Source organism: Pongo abelii, chromosome 18, assembly GCF_028885655.2.
Source record: "Pongo abelii isolate AG06213 chromosome 18, NHGRI_mPonAbe1-v2.0_pri, whole genome shotgun sequence".
In the NCBI taxonomy this organism is placed as follows: Eukaryota; Metazoa; Chordata; class Mammalia; order Primates; family Hominidae; genus Pongo; species Pongo abelii.
In genome coordinates, this window is record NC_072003.2 from 62,167,218 (window position 1) to 62,193,021 (window position 25,804).

The following is a 25,804-nucleotide window of genomic DNA, read 5'->3' on the forward strand; positions in this document are numbered from 1 at the left end:
TGTTGAGTTTTCTCTCACTGACTTTACGCTTCTAAAATACATGAGAATACTTATGTCCTATTGGTGCTTCTTTGGGTCAAATCAAGAAGTAGAGCTAAAGTATATTGAAGTTATTCAAATACATTCAAACTACACAGATCCCTTATAAATTACTGGTATCATGGTAGGAGTAAAAGATACAAGAAGAAAAAGACATCATAGAACTCATTATCAAAATTATCGATATGTAGTCTACCCTAGCATAGAGTAGCTTTCTCAAGCTCCTCCATAAATTACCAGCAAGAAAGAAAAGTACAGGAATATGGTTTATGGCTGAATTAGCTCAGTGTCACAATTTCCTATACTAGCGTTCTCAGAAGGATCCCATTTGTGATACATGCAAAACTGCAGCCGCATTTGAATGATTCACGCTTTGATTCATTCTGAACTCCCTTAAGCCCAGTATCTGTTCTCTTTTAAGCCTAGGAAGTATGCCAATTAACAAGTATCTCAATTTTACCATTCTTTCTTTCTGCAGAGAGCCATGTTCTTACTCCTCTCCTCCTGTAAAGCAAGCCAACTATGATGTCCTGTAAGATCATTTCTCTTCTATTCTGTTATTGGGGTAACCTTTTGAGGAAAGAAAAGGGGAATTTGGTACCAGAGTTGACAGTCAAGTAACTAAGGTCCTTTATAAACATCTTGGAACAGAGGTTATAAGAGACTCCTGAATAATCTTGGGAATTTTTTGCAGTGAGCATTTGTAAAGATTCTGGGATCAGGCTTGGCTTAAAATTTTGTGATGGGTTCATTGAAGGTCTAGACACAGCGCTAAGCTCCTCCTGGATCTTTAGAATCCAGTGGAAACTGATGTTTAACTCTCAAACTGCTACAGGTCACCCGGAAATAACTCTATAGCCTAGAAAGAGCCTGAAAATCCAAGCCCCCAAAAAATCTAGATGTTTTCTTAATTGTAGTGATGGGGAATACAATTAATATACTAAATTTATAAAATATCTAATTTGAATTAATGCCAACTTAGTTTCAAATTGTATAATCTACTTCTATACAGTTTCTTTCCCCTCTTTATGTTATCACAAATTATAATTCATGATAAAAATTATATTTATTTTTATGTATTTTTTAAAATTATGTAGGAAATAAAATGTTAAGTTACAAAGCATATTACAATATTACCAGCTTCAATTTTATCTGTGTAGTTATCTTCACCAGGCCTTTATTTCTTTGAATGGTTTCAAGTTATTGTCTATTATCCTTTCATTTCAACTTGGAAGACTCGCTCTAAAATATTTTGTAGGACAGTTTCACTTGGTAATAAATTTTGAAAGGTTTTATTTATCCATAAATGTCTTAAATTTCTCCTTCATTTTTAAACAATAATCTTCCTAGACATAGAATTCATGGTTGACCTTTGTGTGTGTGTGTGTGTGTGTATTCTTTCATAAGTTTAATATGTTATCTTTCTGCCTTCTGGCCTCCATTGTTTCTGTTAAAAAATTGACTGTTAATCTTATCAATGGTCCCTTTTTGTGACAATTTGCCTCTTGCTGTTTTTAAGAATTTGTTCCCTTTGGCTGTGTTTTTATAATCTATCTTTCTGTGAATCATTTTAGGTTTTTGTAGCTGTAGTCTGTTGAGTTTTTTATTTCTTTTTAAAGAAATGTCATTTTATTATCATATTATTACAGCAAATCAAAAGCTGTTGTTCCCATTATATTATCTATATTCCAAAAGCTGAACAATTTGTAGACAACGCCCAGTAAGTTTGGATTATAACTATTAGGGTCAGTGCTCTTGTTTATTGTCAGTCTTCTCATTTGATTATTTCAGAAGTTCAGGTTTTAACCTGGAGTGCTTATCATTCATATTCCTAAAGAGGGTTGCTTGCTCCAATACATTTGGGAAGATGATTGGTCCAAGTGTAGATTAACTAGAAAAGACTTATCTTGCCCTTCTCAATGCTGTGACGTTTTCTGCATCTGGGTTTTGTCTCTTCCTTATTGCAATCTGAGGGAAATCGTGCTACTCCAACTAGAAAAAGTCACTGGACAGCAATAATGGAGGCAGTGAAACTTCCTATGTAAAGCTAATAAACATCTCTTAAGTCTGCAAAGCAGGAACTCACCACCTGCTTACGCATTCCATGATCCCTATTGTGTAGGCTACATAAACAATTAGAGGAAAAAGTGGGGTCCAGAGTTTTTTTAGAACACACATATACCTAGTTTGTTATTGGAACCTATATAGTATCTTGTTGAGCTTCTTATATGTGTAGATTTATGTCTTTCATCAAATTTGAAATATTTTAGGCAACTTTTTTCCCAAATATTTTTCCTGCCTCCTTTTCTCTCTTCTTTTTCTTTTGGGACCTCCATCATGCATGTGTTGAACTTCTTGAAATTATTCCACAGGTACCTTAGACTTTTTTTCGGTTTTATTCAGTCTTATTTTCTTCATTCTACACAGATTGAAAATTTCAACTGTCCTGTTTTGAAGTTTTCTGATTATTTCTTCTGCTCGCTCAAATTTATTGTTGAATCCCTCAAATACATTTTTCATTTAAGCCATTATACTTTTGATCTCTGGCATTTCTATTTAATTTCTATTTACTTATAATATTTATACTTCTATTTAATTTAAAAATATTTTTATAGATAATTTTATTTATAGATAGTGTTCTTTATGTATAATTTTAGCTCTTTGAGCATATTTAAGACAGTTAATTTTGTCTTCATTCACTAAGACCAGTGTCTGGGCTTCCTCAGATTGTTTTTGCCCATTTATTTCTTCTTGTTTTTCCTCTGAATGAGCCTCACTTTTCTCTTTCTTTGTAGTCTTTATAGTATTTTTTCCATTTTAAGCAAGAAATGCAATAATGATAATGTAACTGTCCTGAACACCAGATTTTCCACCTTTGCTAGGTTTTGCTGTTCTTGATATTTGAAGGTTGTGAATATTCATTTGCTTTGTGACTTCTCTAATATTTATTAATGACTTGTTTCCTTGTCATGTGTGGTCACTGAAGTCTCTTTTCTTTAGTTTGTGTTTAACTAGTGTTTTGACACAGATTTCCTTAAATGCCTGGAGCTATAGAAATTGAATAAAGCAACAATTAAAAAAAAATACTACTTCCAGGATTTATGAATTGGCATTGTGCTGAGATACATCCTTAGCACTCAGCCAGGTCATTGACAAGTCTGCTTCAGCCCTCACTTGCTGCTTGCACTGAGCCAAGAGATCCACCTGTGGTGAAAGCTTAGAGTTTTCTCGGCTCTTTCCTGAGCATGTGCCCTATCCTTGACATGTGCGTGGTTTTCTTTCTCCATTATATGTGGGCACTTTTTAATTCCCTGATTTTCCCCAGCAAAAAAATATATTTTCCTAGCTTTTCATCCAGCCTATAAGAAGTTTTTTTGTGTGTGCATCTCAACTGTAATATTTTACTCCAGGAAACTGAGGGGTTTTCATTGGCCTTATAATGTTTTCGAGCAATGCCTAATGTTTTTATGCCCTGAGTTCCAAGAAAGGAGAAACAGACACAGGCACCTTACAACTTCTTCACGTATCTTCCAGACAGATTAGTACAAACATACATAATCACAATAATTGTCATATAAATCTGTTTTGTTCCTTCTGGAAACATGGATGAGGGTCCCCGCCCCCCTCCCCCCCCACACACACATTTGTATTTCCCAAATGATATAAGGAGCAGAATAAATGCAAAAAGGGGCAAACCATAGCTGGAGATAAAGATGACAAGCCTATTCAAGAGGGAATCAGAATAATGTCAACTGAGAGTTGTCTTCTGTAAAAAATCACACTTCCAGGACTTAATTAATTATAAACTATATTACAATGCAAATGACAGAATAATTAAAATAATTTTTAGAAATAAAAGGTTTAAAAATTTAAGCTACCTAATTTACGAGAAGACAATGAAACAGGTGTGAATTCAGAAATCAGCCTATACAATATGATTTATTGAATTTCAAGAAAAATTCCAGAGTAATCAAATGGAAAAATATAGCCTTTTCAATAAATGGTACTGAGATTCCTGGATATTTATGCAGAATAAAATGAACATTGATTCTTTTCTCACACCATTTATTTAAGAAAAAGAAAAAAGAGAAGGTTTGTATTCTTGGGTTAAGGAAAAATTTCTTAGGTAGGACTCAAAAATCGTGAACCAGATAAAAATTGGTAAATTGGTTTTAATCAAAATTAAAATATTTTGGCCTTTGAAAAATACACTTAAGATATGAAAAGACAAGTTATAGATTAGAAGAAATTATTTAGTAAATATATATATGGCAAAAGAATTTGGTCCAGAAAATATAAAGAACTCTTATAACTCAATAGTAAGAAGACTAACAACACATTAAGATAAATGAAGAAATATTTGAATAGATACTTTACAAAAGAAAATATACAGAGTCCAATAAGCATACAAAAAGATGTTCAATATTATTAGTCATTAGGAAAATATAAATTACTACCACTATGAGATATGGCTACACACCTAGTAGAATAGCAACTATTTATCATATAGTGATGAGAATTTGGAAGAATTGAAATGTTCATACATTGTTGATGGGTATATGGGAGGAATTGTGTTTTTTTCAACATTCAAATGTTGAAGTCCCAACCCTCAGTACCTCAAAATGTGTATTTGGAGCCTTTAAATTGGTAACTAAATAGGGTCAAATGGATGGCTGCTAATCTTATCCAATATGACTTGTATCCTTGTAAGAAAAGGAAATTAGATGCAGATATACACACACAGGACAATGACCATATGAAGCCACAGGAAGAAGACAGCTAACAACAAGTCAAGAAGACAGACAGAAAAAATCAGCCCTGCTGACACCTTGATCTTGCATTTATAGCTATCAAACTATGAGAAAATAAATCTCTTTTAAGTTTGTGACACTCTGTCAGTGGTACTTTGTTATGCCCAAACTAGCAAACTAATACAGAGGGGGATTGCACAATGGCACAACCACTAACGAAAATAATTTGTCTGTTACTTAAAATGTCAAACATACACATAAGAGTAAGCCCTAACGATGACACTTCCAGGCATTTCTAAGACAAAACAATTGTTCATACACAGGCTTTTGTGTGAATGTTATATCAGTAGCCATAAGAGCCAAAGCACTGGGGAACAGAAGTACAAATAATCATACAAATAACCATTAACTGGTGAAAAATAAACAAAATATGATACGTCCATCCAATGGAATGCATTCAGCAAAACTACTGATACAGGCAAAGCCATAGATGAATCTCAAAATCATTGTGCCAAATGAAAGTCAGGCACAAAGGAAATTCTAGAAAAAAACAAAACTGTAACAACAGAAAACAGACTTGTGGTTCCCTGGGGCTGAGTTGGGACAGGAGGCAGGGAGTGGCTAGAGAGGGGCGTAAGTGAACTTTAGAGATGATGGACATGTCCCAAATCTTGATTGTGGTGATGGCTGCAGGAATGTATACATTCACCTGAATGCATCAAACTATACAGAAATAGGGCAGAATTTTATGGTACATAAATTATTCTTTAATAAAGCTATTTAATAAACTCCCGGTAGTTAAAATGTCTCCTAATAAATGTGCAGTGTGGCAAGCTACAGATGGGCAAGAAAGACATTGAAGTATATTGAACTAGTCCAGTCCAACTGCTATTTAGCCACAAAAACAGTGAAAATATAATCTATGTAATTTAGAATTATGCATAATCAAATTCAAACCACGAGGGCTAAAGTGATGATGTTTGAATAAATCCAAGAATTTAAAAGTAACTATAAGGTACACAAAGGATCAAATTATCTGGGTTCCATTTTTTGCTCTGCAACCATGACATTTTTGGAATAGCACTCTTCTTTGGAATTCTGAGTCCTTTTGTTAAAATGGGTTTATTGAACTTAGATACATTTCTATGTAACTCTAAGCTTTAGGATAGTATATGAGTATTCATCTGCTGGAAATAACTGAAGAAGTAGTTCTAGCATGTGAGAAATAGAGACTGGGCCTTGAATTATGGATATGATTGCAATATATGAGAATTGTACCTTCCCCTCATTTTGCTATGAATCTAAAACTTCTCTAAAAATAAAGTCTATTAAAAATTGAAACAATATAAATTCAATTGAACCAATGCAGTCATAAAAACAAATAATAGTGACACAGAGAAAAAAACATGTAACTAGATAACTTATTGAGCAAAATGGCAGAGTATGCAGTTCTAAGCAGACATCCTTTCACAGAAATATTGACAAACAAGCATTATTAGAACCAACTTTGTCAGAATTCTGGAAAATAATCAAAAGTTTAAAACAACCAAATATATGATGAATTAAGATAAAGATAACTTGAAAACGGTAAGAAAGTTTTATGGCATTTTTACTTGCTTTTGCCCACCCTTTCTCATCTCAGCCACATTCTGGAAGACCACAACTTCTATTTCCAGTGTGGGACCCTCATCCATGTTTCCAGAAGGAACAAAACAGATTTATATGACTATTATTGTGTATGTTTGTACTAATCTGTCTGGAAGATACCATTTATTTGCTCTTATTTTTCCTCTGAATGAGCCTCACTTTTCTCTTTCTTTGTACTCTTTATAGTATTTTAGTTGGCCAAGTTTGTATGTAACTTCAGATAAAATTGAGTGTAATTTTTGATTTTGAAAAAGTATTGCACAGAGAGATGCTAAAAGTACAAAATTACATTGTTTACTCTTACAGACATACAGGGAACAAATATTTATTTGACTATCCTCCCCAAATTATTGCCTTACTTCACCTCTTTTTGTGGTGTGACTGTAGGTATGGCTATCTAATATAATGGTGGGGAAGACTTCACTATCCCACCAATGATGTCCCTTATTCCCCACCTAAGTGTTCTTGCCTTGTTCAATCACAATTATTCAAGAAAGTTATTTTCTTCCCTGAACTTAGTAAATGATTCTCCTAAAATTAGATCCCATACAGGACACTTCCTAGAGAGAAGACTCCAGACTGGTTTTGATACATTATTTACTTCAAATTTCTCTCCCCCAGTGCCTTTGAATTCTAGTCCTTTGTAACTATTTTCTTCTACAAATTTTAACCTTCTACAAATTTTAACCTTCAGCTCTGCAGACAATTAGAAACACTAAACTGACTCTCTTTCTTTTCCTGCTCTTGCCAAGTAAATCCCAATGTATAACATCATGCATTCATTCATCTCCACGCAGAGTTTAGTTATCGCAGGAAAGCATATGGAACTTGAAGCTTCGGAGAATCACTCTCTTATTATTTCAGAATATTTGAAAGCAGACAGAAAAATAAACACAGCTTTGGTGAAGCAGTCACCACAGAAACAATTGCTGCTTTCATTTATCTATTTTTATAGGGTGTATTTTAGTTTTATTCAAAGATACATATATTTATTGTGGGACCTGGGTTTGCGTTTATTTTCACAGATGGTATAAGAAAATTTTCCTTCTATCCTGCTGCTAGTCACTAGATGACAAAAATGTGCCCATATTTAATGATTTAAATAGAAAATAATGAAAGCTGAGCTCTCAGTGTTTTTTCACAAATTAATAAATCTCTTTACATATAACAATCTCCTTCTGGGAAATGTTTGGGTTTGTGTGAAGGTTTTAACTTATGAGAGAGTTCACACTAAGACAAAATAATTTTAGTAAGGAAGAAATAGATCCTGTAATTGGAGGAAATGTGTGGGGGAGATAATTTCATTTCAAGATTTAGTTATTTTAGCTTTTTTTTGGGAGGTAAGGTAGGTTTGGGAAGATATCCAATTGGATTCAGTTGATTCAGTAATATCTAACTCTGTATTAGCCCATCTTCTCTCCTCCTCATACAATCCCTGGGAAAGATACATGAAAGAAAATATGAAATCAAGCTACTAATGTATGATTAGTTGAGCATCTGCCTCACACCTTCATCCAGAGCTCTGGTAAACTGAGCTGGAGGATATGCCTTATTATCTAACAAAATAATACTTGCCAAAAGGATAATAACCCCCACACCCCAATTTGGGGCTTGTTCATCCTAATCTTAAATTTGAAACTTTGTATGTTAGCAGCTTCTTGTTTATTTACACCAGGAGCAGAAGACAAAAACCAGGAGAATTCCAAGGTATAAAGTAGAAAAGACCCTGTCCCATGGGAGGGCATGTCCTTGTTTTTAGTGAGCATTCAACCACACTGATGGAAGAAGAGCAAGACCCACTAATAAACGTGGCCCAGCCAGGACTCTGCAAAGAAACCCTGTCAGTTACTCTTGAAGCATAAAAGAGTAAGCAGAGAGGCCGGGCGCGGTGGCTCACGCCTGTAATCCCAGCACTTTGGGAGGCCGAGGCGGGCGGATCACGACGTCAGGAGATCGAGACCATCCTGGCTAACACGGGTAAACGCTGTTTCTACTAAAAATACAAAAAATTAGCCGGGCGTGGTGGCGGGCGCCTGTAGTCCCAGCTACTCAGGAGGTTGAGGCAGGAGAATGGCGTGAACCCGGGAGGCGGAGCTTGCAGTGAGCCGAGATCGCGCCATTGCACTCCAGCCTGGGAGACAGTGAGACTCCACCTCAAAAAAAAAAAAAAAGAGTAAGCAGAGAGAGAGCACACTTCTCACCCTCCTTCTTTGAGTTCTCAAAATGTAAAATATACTAGAGATTTAAGCACTTTTTTTTTTAGAGGAAACAATTTTTTTTTTTTTTTTTTAGATGGAGTCTCGCTCTGTCACCCAAGCTGGAGTGCAGTGACGCCATCTTGGTTCACTGCAACTTCCAACTCCCAGGTTCAAGGGTTCCTTCCACCTCAGGCTCCTAAGTAGGTGGGACCTCAGGTGCACGCCACCACGCCCAGCTAATTTTTGTATTTTTAATAGAAGTGGGATTTCACCATGTTGGCCAGGCTGGTCCCTAACTTCTGACATCAAGTGATCTACCCGCCTCTGCCTCCCAAAGTGCTCGGACTATAGGCGTGAGCCACCACTCCCAACCAGAAACAGGGTATTATTAAACGCTGTGTCCTTACTAGATTCAAGTAATTATCCTATGGTCTATCACAGAGCAGAATTGTTGCTACAATATCCTGCAAAGTAGCGGCACAGTATAGTAATCCGAATAATTGTTTGTGGAACAAAGCATAACCTGTTTATAGATCTGAGAGACCAAACTAATTTCTTTCTCAGGATCTCAACCAGCCTTACACAAATATATTCTCACCACATAACTAAGGGGCCTGAACATGTGCTGAGAGACCCTCCTCACTGGGCTGAATGCCTTCAGCTAGGCGATGAATGCTGACAGTAGTTATTCTGGGAAATGATTAATTAAATTCCTTTCCTGGCAGTTCCATTAATATCAACACAACATGGCAGAGATATTGACATAGTGAGAAAACATTGCCTTCAACAATAGGGCTTTGTTGACAAAACAGTGAAATGTCTAGACCATTAGCAACAATTTAGGAATCCATCTTCTCCATCAATCTCATTAAGCTTACACATCTCTCTCTCTTTCTCTCTCTCTGTCTCACACACACACACACGTGCACGCTCACACACACACGTACTCAAAATGTGCAGCAGTTAGAAAAAGTGAAATGGAATTATCATTAAATGTGAATGCAGGGTGGGTTAGAAACACACTAGACCAGCTGTTTCTCTCTCTCTCTCTTTCTCTCTTTCCTTCTCTGTTTCTCTTTATCTCCCCTGCCTCCCTCACACACACACACACACACACACACACACACACACACACGGCAGGAGTGGACATTCAAAAGTATATTCTGATGTTGACTGATAGTAATATTTAATGTAACAACTAACAGAGAGTGATTTCACTTACCGATTGTCTACTATATTCTTGTTACTTTACTAATATTGTCTCCCCGCCTCACAAAAGCTTTTAAGTGTTATTATCTATTTTACTGCAGACCAAGCTGTAGTTAAAAGAAGTTGGGTAACTTACTAGAAACCACACACCAGAAAAGAAGCAGAATTGAGATTTAACTCTGAATGTTTCTCTCTCTAAAACTTTTACCCTTTTCACATCAGAGAACTTCTCCTTTATTGTTGACCCCAGAGAAAATTGCAGTTCTCTCTTTCAGCTTCCTGCCATACCTGAGCATCTGTAAGTCTGCTAAATTGAACTCTATGATTAATGAAACATTGGCATTTAACTCCATCGGAGGTCCTGCTTAGTTGCACAGGTGTCTGTCTCCTCTGTAAAGACTTGGCTTTTAGAGAAGCTTTGATTCCTCATAGCTCATTCTAGTAGCACGTAATGTGTCATCACAAGTAGGTGAAATGGGTGGATATTAATGTTTTCAAAGGAATCACTGAAAAATAAATTTAGCAGGGTACAAAAATATATAGGATTGTCTATACTTAATGTACACATTTATGATACATTTTATATTCCTAATCCTCATTCTCAAAGCTTCCTAGAAATCACTATCTTTAGTACTTACAGGTCTTTCTTTCACATATTCCATTCATGAATCCAGGTTTCCCTTCCTCTTACCCATTTTCTCTTCCTAAAAGCATCGATGTGCAAGTATCTAGTTTGCTCAAAACATCATGGGAAATAGAAAATTATGGTGTGATTAGTGCAAAGTTAGAGGTATGGTGTAGGATATAATGAGAACACTGGAAACTTCCACTCTTTTGCGAGTTCAGGAAAGACTACTCGGACAAGGTAATTAGTGAACTGAGTTTGGACATATAAAAATAATCAGGCAGAAGTAAATAGAATGCTAAGTATTTTATATTTCAAGAGAGAGATCAACATGTTTGAAAGATATTAATTTAAAATCAGTTTCACTTAAGCTCCAGATTCAAGGACTAAGACATGAAGTATATGATTTCCCATAGATTTCCTCCAGCTTTTATTTTTGTCATGGATTCAAATGAGATGGGCACATATTAAATATGAAAAGGTGTACTTGAAGCCAATGGAGCTCAAGCACATGATTAGTGTTAGTTCTCACTGCTCGTCTGGAGAGCTTGAAAACAAACTCTATCACTGAAAAAATCCCAACATGGAACAAGGGTCATGTTACACCCAGTAGGAATGGCTACCATCTATGGACTTGGGAGATTCGGGTGTGAATATCAGCTAAATCACTCACAAATTCTGAGGTCATGAGCAAATTACTTAACCTCTGTGAGCCTCAGTTTACCCACTAATAAAGTGACCAGAAATACTGGAAAGATTCAGTGAGATAATATATTTAAACTACTTGGCATAGGCCCCAGCAATTTATATTCAATAAAAACATCTATCATTACTATAATTATAATTATTACTATTGACTATTTCTGCTGTTCTCAAGACTGAGTAAAGGCCGGGAGCAGTGGGTCACTCCTGTAATCCCAGCTCTTTGGGAAGCCGAGGAGGGCAGATCATTTGAGGTCAGCAGTTTGAGACCAGCCTGGCGAACATGACAAAACCCCGTCTCTACTAAAAACAAAATACAAAAATTAGCCAGGCATGGTGGTATGCACCTGTAATCCCAGCTACTTGGGAGACTGAGGTGGGATAATCACTTGAACCCAGGAGTTGGAGGTTGCAGTGAGCCAAGATAGCACCACTGCATTCCAGCCTGGGTGACATAGTAAGACTCCGTCTCAAAAATTAAAAAAAAAACAAAACAAGCAAACAAAAAAAACAGACTGAGTATTTGTAAGACTTACTTTAGAGCTTTTGTAAAAATTTGGATGCCTGGGCCTCTGCAGACTTTGATCACAATATTTGTAGGAGTCTGAACATTTCTGTTTCAAAAAGTACTATACACAATTTCTACATCAAACTAGCATACTGCTAAAGTATCCTAGTTTAAGACACATTTGTCTTAAGTTGTAAGAATGATCTTCTCTTAAAACTCCATTATACAAAGGCTCTTAAATAGTGTGACCAAAAACTGGACACATTTTCTGTGTTTGCTCAAATATGAGCAGTAGGGTTCATACAGTGTTTCCCAATTTTTTCCCCAAATTATTTGTTTCCTACCTTAAACCTGATTTATAAAATGCTAATTAGCAGTTATAGATTTATAGTTCTTATTTCTGAGCATTCTATGTATCAAGAAAATAGGAAGTGCTTTGCATAGATACATCTTTTTTTAAAAAAACACGATAACTCAATACATTGTTTTTCATGACCTCTGGGCTTTAGCTGAGAAAAATAAGAATCAAATATCTCAACTTAATTTCTAAGGTTATGTAGCTACTGTGTAGTGGAGGTGGAGCGAGGCTTTTTACCACTGTTCTGTGTTGCCCTTTGGTGTTATAAATTGATGTGATTACTGCTAATCCTAAAGACATTTTATAAGATACTTTGTGTAACTATAGCTGGTATAGTACGTACTTTTAAAATGTCAGGAGAAAGCCCTCAAGTATCATCTGAAGTCCAGTCCAGCTGGACTATTATGAGGCAACTTAGAGCCACACTCTTGTTTAATTTCTTGTGCCCAGCACTGAGGCATCTCTTCCTAAAGCATTCCGGTACTTCTACAGTCACTTCCTTATTAAATCCATTATTTCAGCATTCTTTCTTTTCTCCGTGCACTGTTCCACTCCACTGAGCTGCTTCTATGTGGATTACAGGCGCTGTTTCATTGTGACTGAAACCTAATTGACTTCCACGGTAAATATTAAAGGAAGGTGGCAAACGTGACTAGTTGTCCATTCAATATGATATGAAATGGCTAACGCCCATGTGTAATGAGGGAAGACTCTTTTGAGCTTCAACTCTTGCTTTGTGGAGGAAAGTAGGAGAATCCTCAAGTGATTGTTGACAAGTCTGTGGCAAATGTGTGCACCAACTGAGAATTCAAAATAAAAAGCCCTGTACGAAGTCGTTAAACATCAAGCCTGATGAATTATTCATATAATGGCTTCAAAGTTGGACTTGAAAAAATGTAAATAAAATACACAGAGAAGTTTCTCCTTTCTGGAAACAATTTTATAGTAATTAACTAAATGCAAGGAGCACTTAAAGTGTCTAACTGCATTGTATATTTTCTGTAAATTAAGAATATTGAACAAATTCCCCATTTGGTACAAAGGAGAAAAAGGAAATATTCGTTTCGTGATGATCAATGCTTCTGAGAAAATGAATTATCTTTATTTTCTCCATTATCTTTTATTGCCATTTTATATACTCTATAAAATATCGACCTGCAAGGTATTCAAATCAAATGTGATGTAATTTTTCTGATGCACAAGCCTTTTTCATACCCTTCAGGCATGGCTGTGACCTTCTCTACATCCCTGTATATGCCTCACAGCTAGACTGTCTGAATAGAATGTAGTCTAGTGATAGGCAGAATACATTATAATTTTAAAAATGTAGTCTTTGGAGTCCAAAGGTCTGGGTTCAAATCCCATCTCTGCATTTAAATGTGTTACTCTGGATATGTTCATCATAAGGGCTAACTCAAAGTGTTGTACAGGGTAAGAGAGATTGAATACACATCCACCAAGTACGTAATAGGATCACACACAATTATTAGCTAATGAAATAGGATATAATAAAATTCTTACAGTGGCTAGGCTCATACTACTCCCCTTTACCCAAATATTACCCAAATATTAGGCTTTACCCAAAGCCTGATATTTACGAGCCACATGTTTTTATACACCTTTTAAGAAAGGACAGAGAAACTCATCATTTGGAAAATGGATGTGATTGATCCACAAAAGAACACCATTCCAACTTCTGTTGAAAGTCAACATGTATCCGAGACCATGTCAAATGCCAAGTTCTCAATGAAGCTACTCTGATAGAGCTTAGGAGTACAAACAGTGGAGTCTATAATAAAGTTTCCACTGCCAACAGCAAAATGAAAGTTATGCATGAATATATATGCATAATTTTTAAAAGACACTTCTAAATACAAGTGTTTTAATCTAAGTTCCCTAAAATCAGAGCCTCATATGAAAGGCTTGCAAGCTGGTAGTCTGTGTGGGAAATAATCCCAGAGCACAGGAGTAAAAAAACCTAGTAATGTAACCAAGAAAGAAGGAAAACCAATAACATATGGTTTTTCGTATGCATAATAAATATGCACTATTGGTTATTTATTTGTGCCACTCATGCTGAGTCTCAAATTCTGAGGAGCCTGGTGAAATTTCTCAGAAAACTGACTGCTCAGCACAGAAACGAATAGCATTTAGTTATGAGCTTCCATCATACATTGGTCAAAACAGCCCCAAGGCTTTCACTCCCATACACTTCTGTATCGCACCAGCATAAATCATTAGAGTTCTCTTGGGCATCCCATATGGTGAAATCAAAGAAGTCTCTGGATAGGAAGAAAGAATTCCTTGGCATTGGTCTAAAACAGAGTTGCATTACAGAGAAGCTAATGGAACGTGTGTGAATTTGGTTGCTTCAATAGTGGCCACAGTAAGAGCTGTCAAGAAGAGTGCACTTTGCAATACTCAGATTGGCCTGTATCCTTCATTGACTTCAGTCTCTCCTAGAGTACCTTTCAGGAAGGCCGCTGATGTAATTTGGATGCTTATGCAAATCTCATGTTGAAATGTGATTCCCCAGTGCTGGAAGTGGGGCCTGATGGGAGATGTTTGGATCATGGAGGCTGTTTCCTCATGAATGGATTGGTGCCATACTCAGGTAATGAGTGAGTTCTTGTTCTATGAATTCAACAAGAGGTGGTTGGTTTAAAAGAGCCTGTCTCCTCCCACATTCTCACTTGGCCAGTCTCTCCCTTGCCATGTGACACACCTGTTCCTGCTTCACCTTCACCATGAGTAAAAGCTCACTGAGGCCTCACCAGAAGCTGAGCAGATGCTGGCACCATGCTTCCTGTACAGCCTGCAGAATCATGGGCCAGTTAAACCTTTTTTCTTTATAAATTAACCAGTCTCGGGTATTCCTTTATAGTAATGCAAAACTAATATAGTTAGGCTCTGCAAAACATTAGAGAAGGTTTGGTAGAACAAGTTGCTAACTCCACTGCTGTGGCTGATACAGAGACAAAATTCATTATCTGTCTACTCCAGCACTTATCTTATATTTCACTCACCTTTGCCCAGGATTTCCGCTGCTGTAGGATGTTAGTCCTAGAGCTGGGTCACTCTGACTCTACCCGAAAGGAGAAGTCTGAGCCCATATTTGGCTTTCTCTTGCTGTGCTGTGGTTCCTATAATTTCCTATGCATTAATATTACCAGGCACAGAAGCACCAAAAGACAACCCAGTGGCATGACTGGGGCTCATTCTAATCAGAGGCATTTATCTCTATCAGAATAGCAATACTTTTTGCCTGTTGGACCACTGACAGAATGTCACGGTGATTAGGTGGTAGCATTGGCTTCAAATTCAGTGGAAAACATTGTTTCTTCTGGTGGAAGTGATCCCCTCCACCCATCCCAGATCAAGAACACTAATACAGTTTTGCCTAAGGTCATGAGGATGAAAAGCATACTTTTATGTTTTCCTTAATTGAGTCAAATAAGTAAAATTAGGTCAAACTGAATAAAGCTAAAAAGAGTTGTTCATCATTCCACAATTTGGTTCCTGAGCTTATGTATTCTATCCTCTCTGGACTATACATTAGAGCTGTTGATTCTACAAATATCACATATAGGAGTGTGGCATCTGAATCCTTCAAGGACTTGTTCCTTAGCTGGTGCTTTGGCTAAACCTTTAATGTATTTTGCACTATTCTTTGACGTTGTCTACTTCAAAACAAATTTAGAGACTGTGTATTACTGTGTTGCCCAAGCTGTAGTGCAGTGGCACAATCACAGCTCACTGCAGCCTCAAACTCTTAGGCTCAAATAATCCTCCTGCCTCAGCCTCCTGAGTACCCAGAACTGTGAATATGTGCCACCTCATCTGACTAATTAATTTTTTTTGTAGAGATGGGGTCTCCCCTTTTGTTGCCAAGGCTGGTCTCAGACTTCTGGCCTCAAGTGATTCTCCCACCTTGGCATCCCAAAGTACTGAGACTACAGGTACAGACCATTAAGCCCCACCAAGGTTTTCTAATTTTATATAATGAATGTGTAATTTAATTGGAGGGTTACAGTCACTGGTTTATTTTTGCACATTTGTTGCCACAAACTTGTCTCCTAGTCTGAAGACAGGCTGTGCAGAATGTCATGAAAGCATTAGGAATTTGACAAGTATTTGGTTGGTAGTGCTTCCATAGGCACTGCAAACAGAAAAGGCAAACCTTTATGTAAATAATCACTGTCTTCTTCAGTGCAGATTTCCAGTAGTTATCCTGTCATTAGATGGCTATTGGTTCATTAAAGAGAGGGTATCATCTTGAGGGATCAGTGTTGGGCTCTGCTGCTTGCTTTAGGCATTAAAGGCTAACAGTTACTTGGTCAGACTTGCTGGGAGGGAGCCCAGGGTGTATGGTCCATTCTAGCCTTCATCCTTGCCGCTAAGGCCATTCCATGCATGGGCCGTTGCGCTAATACTTGTGTGGTGAGCTGTATTCATGTCTTACCTGGATGCCTTCTCTTCAGTGGACACTCTGTGAGCATTAATGCGAGACACAAATGTTTTTGAACTTTGTACTGGCTTCTCTTTGTTCATTTGCATACCTTTCTTCCAAATTCCTTTGTCCCAATCCCAATCACTCTTGCACCTTCTCAGTCTTTTACTCACCAGCCAACCATTCACCAGGGGCTCCCTGTATATTTTCACCCCAGGCCACTTACCTATTTATAAAAAATTGATCACTAGCTATGCTACACGAAACTTCACTCATTGGAAAGTTTTTCATCACTGTCCTTTGGGAACACCCCTGGGTGGCCCTTGGTAAAGTAGCAGTCCCTCTGTGGCCTGTACCAGCTAATCACACTTACCCATTTGTGAACCAGGTTTAAGATTTTTCCTCCTCCATTAGTTGGTCATAAAAACAAAGACAAGGTATTGGCTGGGGAGGTATGTGAGTCAAGGGAAGTACTGGTGAGGCACAGGTAGTTGATGTGGAAGATGGGGCCACATCTTTGTATAATTTATGCTCACCTTCCAAATCAGTATGGTCCCAGCCTGTATATAACATGTCCATTGCTTTCCATGGTGGACCCCTGCTGCACCTGCTCGGCCTCATGACAAGTCATGATGGGCAGCTTTGTCCATGTGGACACTTAATTTCCATCATTTTCAGTCTCTCTTTGTCTCTGCGAGGGCCCAGCATCAGGGTGGGAGCTGTTTTTCAGATTCTGAGGTGTTCTCCTCTGTTGAAGGCGTGGATTTTTTCCAAGTCCTAGGAATCTCATCTAAGAACCTCCTGTTGGAGCTTTCCAGAGATTCCACACACCAATCTTATCCAGCCTGGATAACTCTAGCATTATTGAATGAGCGGGTCATGTGGTGACACAGCCTGTAACAGTCTGGACCTGCTAGAAAGCATTCTTGATCCAGGCCCTACTCAAATCCATGAGATTCCGAGTTGCAGGGCCATGGGTGCTGAGTGAGTTTGTGCTGAATTTCTGTGCCTTGATATCAGAGAAACCCTGAGGTGGGACACAGGAGATAGGAAACAAAGACCGCAAGGAGATGCTGCTGGCTTCTCCAGCAGAGTGGCTGCCACAGCAGTGGCTGAATAAGAAATGGGGTCAAGGAGACAGGAAGTGGTGAGTAATAGGTAGAACAGTGGTGTACATTTACTATAACATGATCATGAATACATACCTTATTCAGTTTAACTGCATCCTATTTGAAATTAATACCTTTCCAACGTATTAGTGGTTAAATGATCTTCTATGTATGTTTGTTTTGAAAAAAGAAAAATACAAAATGTTGCCTGTTGTATATCAATTCTTATTCTCACATTGCAAACACACACACACATACATACAAAGCCACACACAAACATACACACATCTACAAAATTGAAAATTTAAAATGTGTATGGGGAAGGCATGCAGTTACATCAGCTGGTATGAAAGTCAAATCTCCAACTTTGTTGATTCGATGATCTTGGATATGTTACAATACATTTCTGACCTTTAATTCCCTTATATGTAAAATCCGGATGATAAAACTTATACAGTTGACCTCCGGTATCTGCAGGTTCAACCAATTGCAGATTGAAAATATTCAAAAAGTAAAAAAAAAAATACAAAAATAAAAATTAATACAAGTGAAAATATGTATAAACACTATTAGGTTGGTGCAAAAGTAATTGCATTTTTTGCTACTAAAGTAACAGCAAAAACCTCAATTACTTACGCACCAACCTAAAATATATAGCATTTACACTCTTATTTGGTTTAATAAGTAATCTAGAGATTAAAGTGTATGGAAGGATGTGTGTAGGTTACATGCAAATACAACACCATTTTATATAAGGGACTTGAGTAGCTTCAGATTTTGGTATCCATGGGGGTCCCTGGAACCAATCTCTCGTGGATACCAAGAGACAACTGTATTCATATTTTACTGCAAAGAATAGCTTGAAACACACACACACACATACACACACAAACAACACGCACCCGAAAGTATATCAGAAAGCTCTGGGAAATCTGGGAATCTGCTGAAGTGGAATGTAAAATTGTATGTACATCAGTGTACAATCATATATGATTTTTTTGCTAGCCCTAGTTTTAATGGGAAAAACAGAGAACCTTCAGTTTATTTTATTGCCTTTCTTTCCTTTATGATTATTATTATTATGTTTTATTCTTTTTTTTCTTTTTTTTTTTTGCTCATTCACCCACTTTCTGTAACTTATTAAAAGAGTTCCATTGGAAGGCAGCAGCTCTAAATCTCATGCCTTGTTTTACCTTACCAGGGGACTTTCTGCGTATTCAGCCTTGTTTCTGACCTTTATTTATTTACTTATTGCCTTCAGTTACATCTTTTGCAGATAGAATGATTGGAGTTTCAAAAGAAAATGATAAATTTTCAGTTGAAGAAAGTAAATATTAACTGTGCTTTATTTTTATGAGATGAAGGCCATCGTTGTGTCTGAGCAAAGGGTAAATGTTTAAGAGTATCATTTCCTTGCCTCTGAGTGTGAAATACTTCAGTAAGTCAAAGTTGACTCAAAACTTTTAAAATTCCAGGGCAGTTACAGTTTGCAAAATTATCTTTCAACTCTTCCATCTGGAACAATCATCAGATTTCCAGGAATAGGTTTCTTAGGTCAGTCTTCACTTCAGCATTGTATATTGTAGATGAAAAATGTATTTTGTAGCACAATCAAAATGATAATTTTTTCAATATGCTTCTTGAAGCTGCCTTGGCCACGGAAGACAAAGCATATACAAACTGTATTGCGCCAAACCTATATTAGTCAAGAATGTATCAGGAAACAGAATTCATTCTTCTGGACATTTATAACATTTCTTACTTGTGTAATCCTGTATATCCACATCCTTGTTGGATTTCAGTGATACCCCTGAATCTCTGAGATGGAACTATAGCATAGGAATTTAATGATTTTAACACAATATTTGACTTTGCTTTGATAATTTTAAAAAAAATATACAGTAAATAGAACAAAGAAGGTCTAGGAGTTGCTTTCAATCTTCTGTGAAAATAGCATATAGTTTATGGTTTTAACTATATGTTAAACAAGGTATAGTTTCAACAGCATATAGTTAGAAACCTTGGGATGTTATGGCCTTGGGCAAGACACTTGTATAGGAGGCTCAGTTTTCTCATCTGTTAACTTACATGGGTGTATCTCCTTCAGATTGTATCTTGGAGGTTTGAATGACACAGCATATGTAACACAGTTAGCATAGGCCCTGATAGAAAAAAAATAAAGCCTGGCTTTTATTATCATTTAATAATGATGTCATCAAAACAATGTATATTTTTTTTTTGAGACAGAGTCTTGCTCTTCACCCAGGCTGGAATTCAATGGCACGATCTCTGCTCACTGCAACCTCCACCTCCTGGGTTCAAGCGATTCTCCTGCCTCAGCCTCCTGAGTAGCTGGGATTACAGGCACCCACCACCATGCCCGGCTAATTTTTGTAGTTTTAGTAGAGATGGGATTTCACCATGTTGGTCAGACTGGTCTTGAACTCCTGACCTCATGATCCACCCACCTCGGCCTCCCAAAGTGCTGGGATTACAGGAGTGAGCCACCGCGCCTGGCCCTATTTCTCTTTCTTAAACCAAATAAGAAAATGTTCAGAACATATAATTGCAGCTGTAATTAGTCACTGGAAACATTGCCAAATGGATTGCTTACAGAGAGTGCAGTTAGAGTGGTGAATGAGCTAGATATTATGCCCAATGATAAAGAGTTGATGGGGCTAAGAGTATAGTCTGGACAATAGATAAGATTAAGATGAATGCAGAACTAAAATGTGTTTATGTGGAAGAAGAAGAAAACTTAAAGTGTGTGATTCCAAATGACATAATTTGGACCTATAAAAATAGTCAGTAAACTGCTTTTTGTATGAGAAGTGCTTTACCAATGCAGTTGTGTAGTAATGCAAATTATACAAAGAGCAAAGCCAGTCATTCCTTTGAGTATTTCATACAGGTCTGCAGTAACTTCTACCTTTGGAGAATAGGTCCATTACAAATAACTAGATAATGAGGCGGGAGGTGAAGCAATGTTTCATTTTTTACCCATCAGCATACCCTCCTGGGGTCTGCTGCAAGAGACAGAATAAAAGAATTTTTGTTTGTTTTTATGTACAATTTTCTGCTTGGTAGGTGTCAAGAACAATAATGCTACATCTCAGAAGCATTGGCCATTCACTCCATCCTTCACCATCATTTGTTCTAGGTCCTGTGCTTGTCCCTGGACACACAAAGATGAGTCAGACATGGTACTTGCTCCTGAGCACAGTCAGGAGGAAAAGATGGAACTGTAAATCCATAATTACCACATGGCGAAATGTTTAGAGAGAGGTGTAAAAAATGCCATATAATCTGAAAAGTAAAAACAGCTAGCTATGCTAGTGCTGTGGATTAATTCAAGAGAAATACTGAAGAGAAGGTGTTCTCTATACAGTGTGCCAAATAATGTATAGTGTTTCTAGCATGCCAAGGGTGGCATGAGAGCGTGGCATGCTAGGTCATCTTATGCAAAGTGGACTGGCTGAGCAACAGTATAGAAACAGGAAAAAGAACTGGAGTGTTCAAGGGGCAGCAAGTAGTTTGATAGCTGTGGAACCAAGGGGCTAACTGGAGAAACAGTGGGAGATTATTCTACAACGCAAGGTTGCGTCCCCAATAGGAAATGCCTTGAAAAGCAAAACCAAAGTTTGCACTATGCTACGTGCTTTGAAAACTTGACATTTTACTCTAGAAGTGTGGCAATAGATTGGGGAGGTCAGGAAAGAAGGCTGGGGAAAGAATTTGGAGCATGTTGGAATATTACAGGTAACAGTTGATGAGCTGGTGGCCATGGCAGCAGGCTAAGGAAACAACAGGGAATGGGAACATTGGTTATTACACCCTACTTGTTAAAAGGCAGCACTCCAAGTTTCATGGAGGGAAATAATGAACTTTGAGTAGGAATCAGTTCAAGGTCAAGCTTTACCACTCACTCACTGTGTTACCTTGGACTTGGATGGCTTCCCAGGATCCTTTGGGCTTTCACATTATCTTATTCTATTTTTCTGATGTAGAATGTTATACTAAATAAATACTGTATTTATGTCTCTGTTCCTCAAATTGAAGAAATCAATGAAAATGTCTCTTTGGAGTACACAATATTGTATGTCATTTTGATCTTTTTTAGCATGACTAATTTAGTCCCTTCTACCAAATTCATTAAATCATGTTTGTCTTTAAAGGATACATTTTATTCTCTCTGACCCTTTCTACATGGCTGTTAAAAAGTGTCTTTCTTGACTCTAATTAGTAAACTGCAACTATTCAATTAAGAAAATATATTTCAAAACAAAACTTGGACCATTTTCAAAGCAAAAGCCTGCTAAACACAATTTCAGCCCTCCTCCAGGAATTAGCAACTGATGTGCTGACATAGTACATACATATTTACTTTTGTTATTCTCCAAAACGCATTGTTACCATGGTAACTCATGTAGTGCCACTGCGACCAAGAAACAGAAGTTCTTGGTGGCGATAAAAAAAGAGGAAGAAACAAAGAAAAAAAAATCAATAGGGAATTACTAGAAATAAAAGGCATATTAACATACCACCATGTAAACTACTGCAAATTATCTCAGGAAATTCTAAGGAAGGGAGACCACCATTAGGTAAGTGCTACAATTTAACATACTGCTTCTAATTGTTCCTTTGTCAGGAAAAATATTGCAAACAGCCTTACTGGTTACCTGTCAAACCGTTTGAGTAGCTTCATTAATGTTCGGTCTACTTAATTCCTCATGAAAGAAGAGGCCTTGAATGTTTTGCTTAATATTGTATGACCAGCACGTAGTACAATCAATACCCAACACATAATAAGTATTAAAAAATAGTGAAATAAGTAAGTAGATGAAAGAAAGCAAGTTTAATGCAATGCCTACAAAACATTCAAAAAGTATTAAAGGAGACTCTGTTGCAGTAAAAAGAAGAGTGTTTCCTAATTTTCAAAGTACACTAAGAATAATACTGAGACCTAATAAAATCCTGGGCCGTGGATGATTTTGATTCAGTGAATCTAAGATGGGGCTCAGGAAACTTTACCTTATGTTTGACATGTGCACAAGGTGAGCCTGATGCATTCTGTCTAGGGACTTCCGTTTGAACATATTCAGAAAGGGCATTAGACTAGAAGTCTAAACATTCTAAATTTGCTCTATTGTTGTACAACTTTGTTGAATTTCTAGGTTAGGATTCTTTACTCAGAGTGACATGAAGTAGAATTTTAATTGTTTTCACATATGCGAATTCAAGAACTCTCCCTTATTTCATTTAAAATAGCTCTGATTACAAAAGAATATATATATATATTCTGATTACAAATATATATATTCTGATTTTATGTATATATATTCTGATTTTATATATATATATATATTCTGATTATATATATATACACATTTGGGTTTTATATAAGGTTTCCATTTTTCTTCCAAAGAAGGTTTCTGCTGTTGACAATAATTTGCCAATGATGAAATGCAAAAACAAAACAACTTTGATAATTTCAAGAATATATATAGTTTCAAAAATAAATCTATGTTTTAGAAATTACCTGATTGATTTGATTGAGGCAGGCAATCTTTCAGAATTTTCTAGACCAAAATAAAATCCACTGGAGTATCATCAATATGCTTTTTAAATAAATCATATTCATCAAATAATCACCAAATTATTAACTTATTTTAGATAGAAACTATAGAATATACTTGTTATCAAACAGATTTCCTTTGATTCTTTTTCCCAGTTAGAGCACCTTGCTTTTTATCCTGTTACCAAAATTGGAAAAGTAAGATTTTATTGTTGGGTACATTGAAATATTCTAGTTATAGTAAGTAGAAAGATGGAAAGTCTCATTTCTGGTGTTCTTTTTCTCTACTTCTCAAAGAACAACTTGACTTTAATATTTGAAATTTCAATTGTAACAGTAATAAAAATGACTGGAAATCAACAACAACAACAAAACCTGTGGCTACATAATCAGCTATTGCTTTTACTAGCAAAGCCATTTGGAATTTTGCAGCAAACTCTGCCCTAAATGTGCTGAAGGTTAAAGGTTGTTGCATCTTGATCAGGTTCCAGACAAATTGATTCAATCTCTTCTTTGTGGATTTGGCTGAGAACCTAATTTTTTATCCTCCTGTCTCGTCTCTTCTCTTCCTCTTCCCATCATGGGCCCTAAAGATGCTGAACTACTGTTCCCTCATTTGGCCCTTCTCAGTCATAAGCATTCCCCATTGGTCACACACATTGCTAATGCAGTCAGTGACCTCATAAAACAAATAAATTCAAAGATGAAAATGGATGTGCCTATTTAAAAGAGGTCAAGCAGCAAGTGGGAATCAAGTGTGAATAGCAAGCAGACGGCAGTTGCATTTCAATGAGACTAGCACTTCCAAAATGCTGGGCTGCCAACACAATTACTATATCATTGTTTTTAAAGAAAAAACATTTATAAAGAATCATTCATGTAAAGCTTATTTTAAAATGTAAAACACTTTAGCTAATTATTTTAAATGAAAAGCAGATTTATTTCAAAATTTAATAATAGATTGACAATTAAATTTCTAGGATCATTTGATTTCAAGGAGTATATGTGTAATAAATGTTCACTACCTCCCTATGTGCCAGGGTTGTGCTAATTTATTTCACACAACGATTTGCATGTAGTTCTAATAACCCAGAGGCAAAATAAGTAGATTGTAACCACATTTCAGATGAAGAAACAAAGGCTCAGAGAGAACAAACTACTTTCCACAGTTAAAGTTACGAAGTTGGCTAGGTCATCACTCAAATCTAATTGTCATTAGATTATATCACCTCTCTCAAGTATTAGCTACATTTAATAGGATAAGAAAGTTTATAGAGATTAATCGTGAGTAGAGAATATGGTAAAGACTAATGATGAACTGCTTTTCTTTCTTTTTTTTTTTTTTTTTTTTTTAAGAAACTGATGTTTATTTTCCATCAACCATTTTTCCATGTTGCTTAAGAGCCTATGCAAGAACAGCTTAAGACCAGTCAGTGGTTGCTCCTACCCATTCAGCAGCCTGAGCAGTGGGAGCTGCAGACCAGTCTTCCGTGGCAGGCTGAGCGCTCCAGTCTTCAGTAGGGAACAGCTGAATAGGCACAGAGGGCACCTGTACACCTTCAGACCAGTCTGCAACCTCAGGCTGAGTAGCAGTGAACTCAGGAGCTGGAGCAGTCCATTCACCCTGAAATTCCTCCTTGGTCACTGCCTTTTCAGCAGCAGCCTGCTCTTCTTTTTCAATCTCTTCAGGATCTCTGTAGAAGTACAGATCAGGCATGACCTCCCATGGGTGTTCACGGGAAATGGTGCCACGCATGCGCAGAACTTCCCGAGCCAGCATCCACCACATCAAACCCACGGAGTGAGCTCCCTTGTTGTTGCATGGGATGGCAATGTCCACATAGCGCAGAGGAGAATCTGTGTTACAGCGCAATGGTAGGTAGGTTAACATAAGATGCCTCCGTGAGAGGCTGGTGGTCAGCCCTGGGGTCAGTAACCACAAGAAGCTGTGGCTCCCAGAAGGCTGCCTGGATCTGGTTAGTGAAGGTTCCAGGAGTGAAGCGGCCAGCAATTGGAGTGGCTCCAGTGGCAGCAGCAAACTTCAGCGCAGCCCTCTGGCCAGTATTCGTGGAGGATATAACACTGACATCAGCAGGGTTTTCAATGGCAACAATAGCACGAGCTGCCAGCAGAAGCTTCTCCCAGGTCCTCTTCAGATTTATGATATAGATGCCATCACTTTTCCTTTTATAGATGTACTTTTCCATCTGGAAGTCAAGACTGGTGCCACCTAAGTGGGTTCCTGCTGCAAGGAACTTAAGGACATCCTCCTCCTTCATTTGCAGGACATCAAGGGCTCCGGACATTGTGAAAGTTTCCCTTTAAGTTATGACGGTAATCCAGAACAACGCTGTATGGACCCCTCTGCAGATAGCGCGGAACTGCTTTTCTATAGACTTTGAAAGATACATGTTGAGTAATACTAGGTTAAAGAAGAACATGAACAAAGACATGCAAATGAGGGCTTTCAGGGAGTGCTGGTTGAATTCTGAGGACTAGCCAGAGACTAAAGGTATGAGTTGAGGGGTTTTTACTGAAACGAGAAAGCTGTCAGGCCCACCCCAGGCTTTCAAAATTTTACCACTGAACAGCTTTGTAGAGGAAAAAAATAAATTAAATAATAATAATGATAA

General features: G+C 37.2%; 1 pseudogene; it reads right to left on the bottom strand.

Moving 5' to 3' along the window:
* Positions 1 to 24,557: 24,557 nt before the first annotated feature.
* LOC100939828 (small ribosomal subunit protein uS2B-like) lies at positions 24,558 to 25,519 on the bottom strand (annotated as a pseudogene).
* Positions 25,520 to 25,804: the final 285 nt, after the last annotated feature.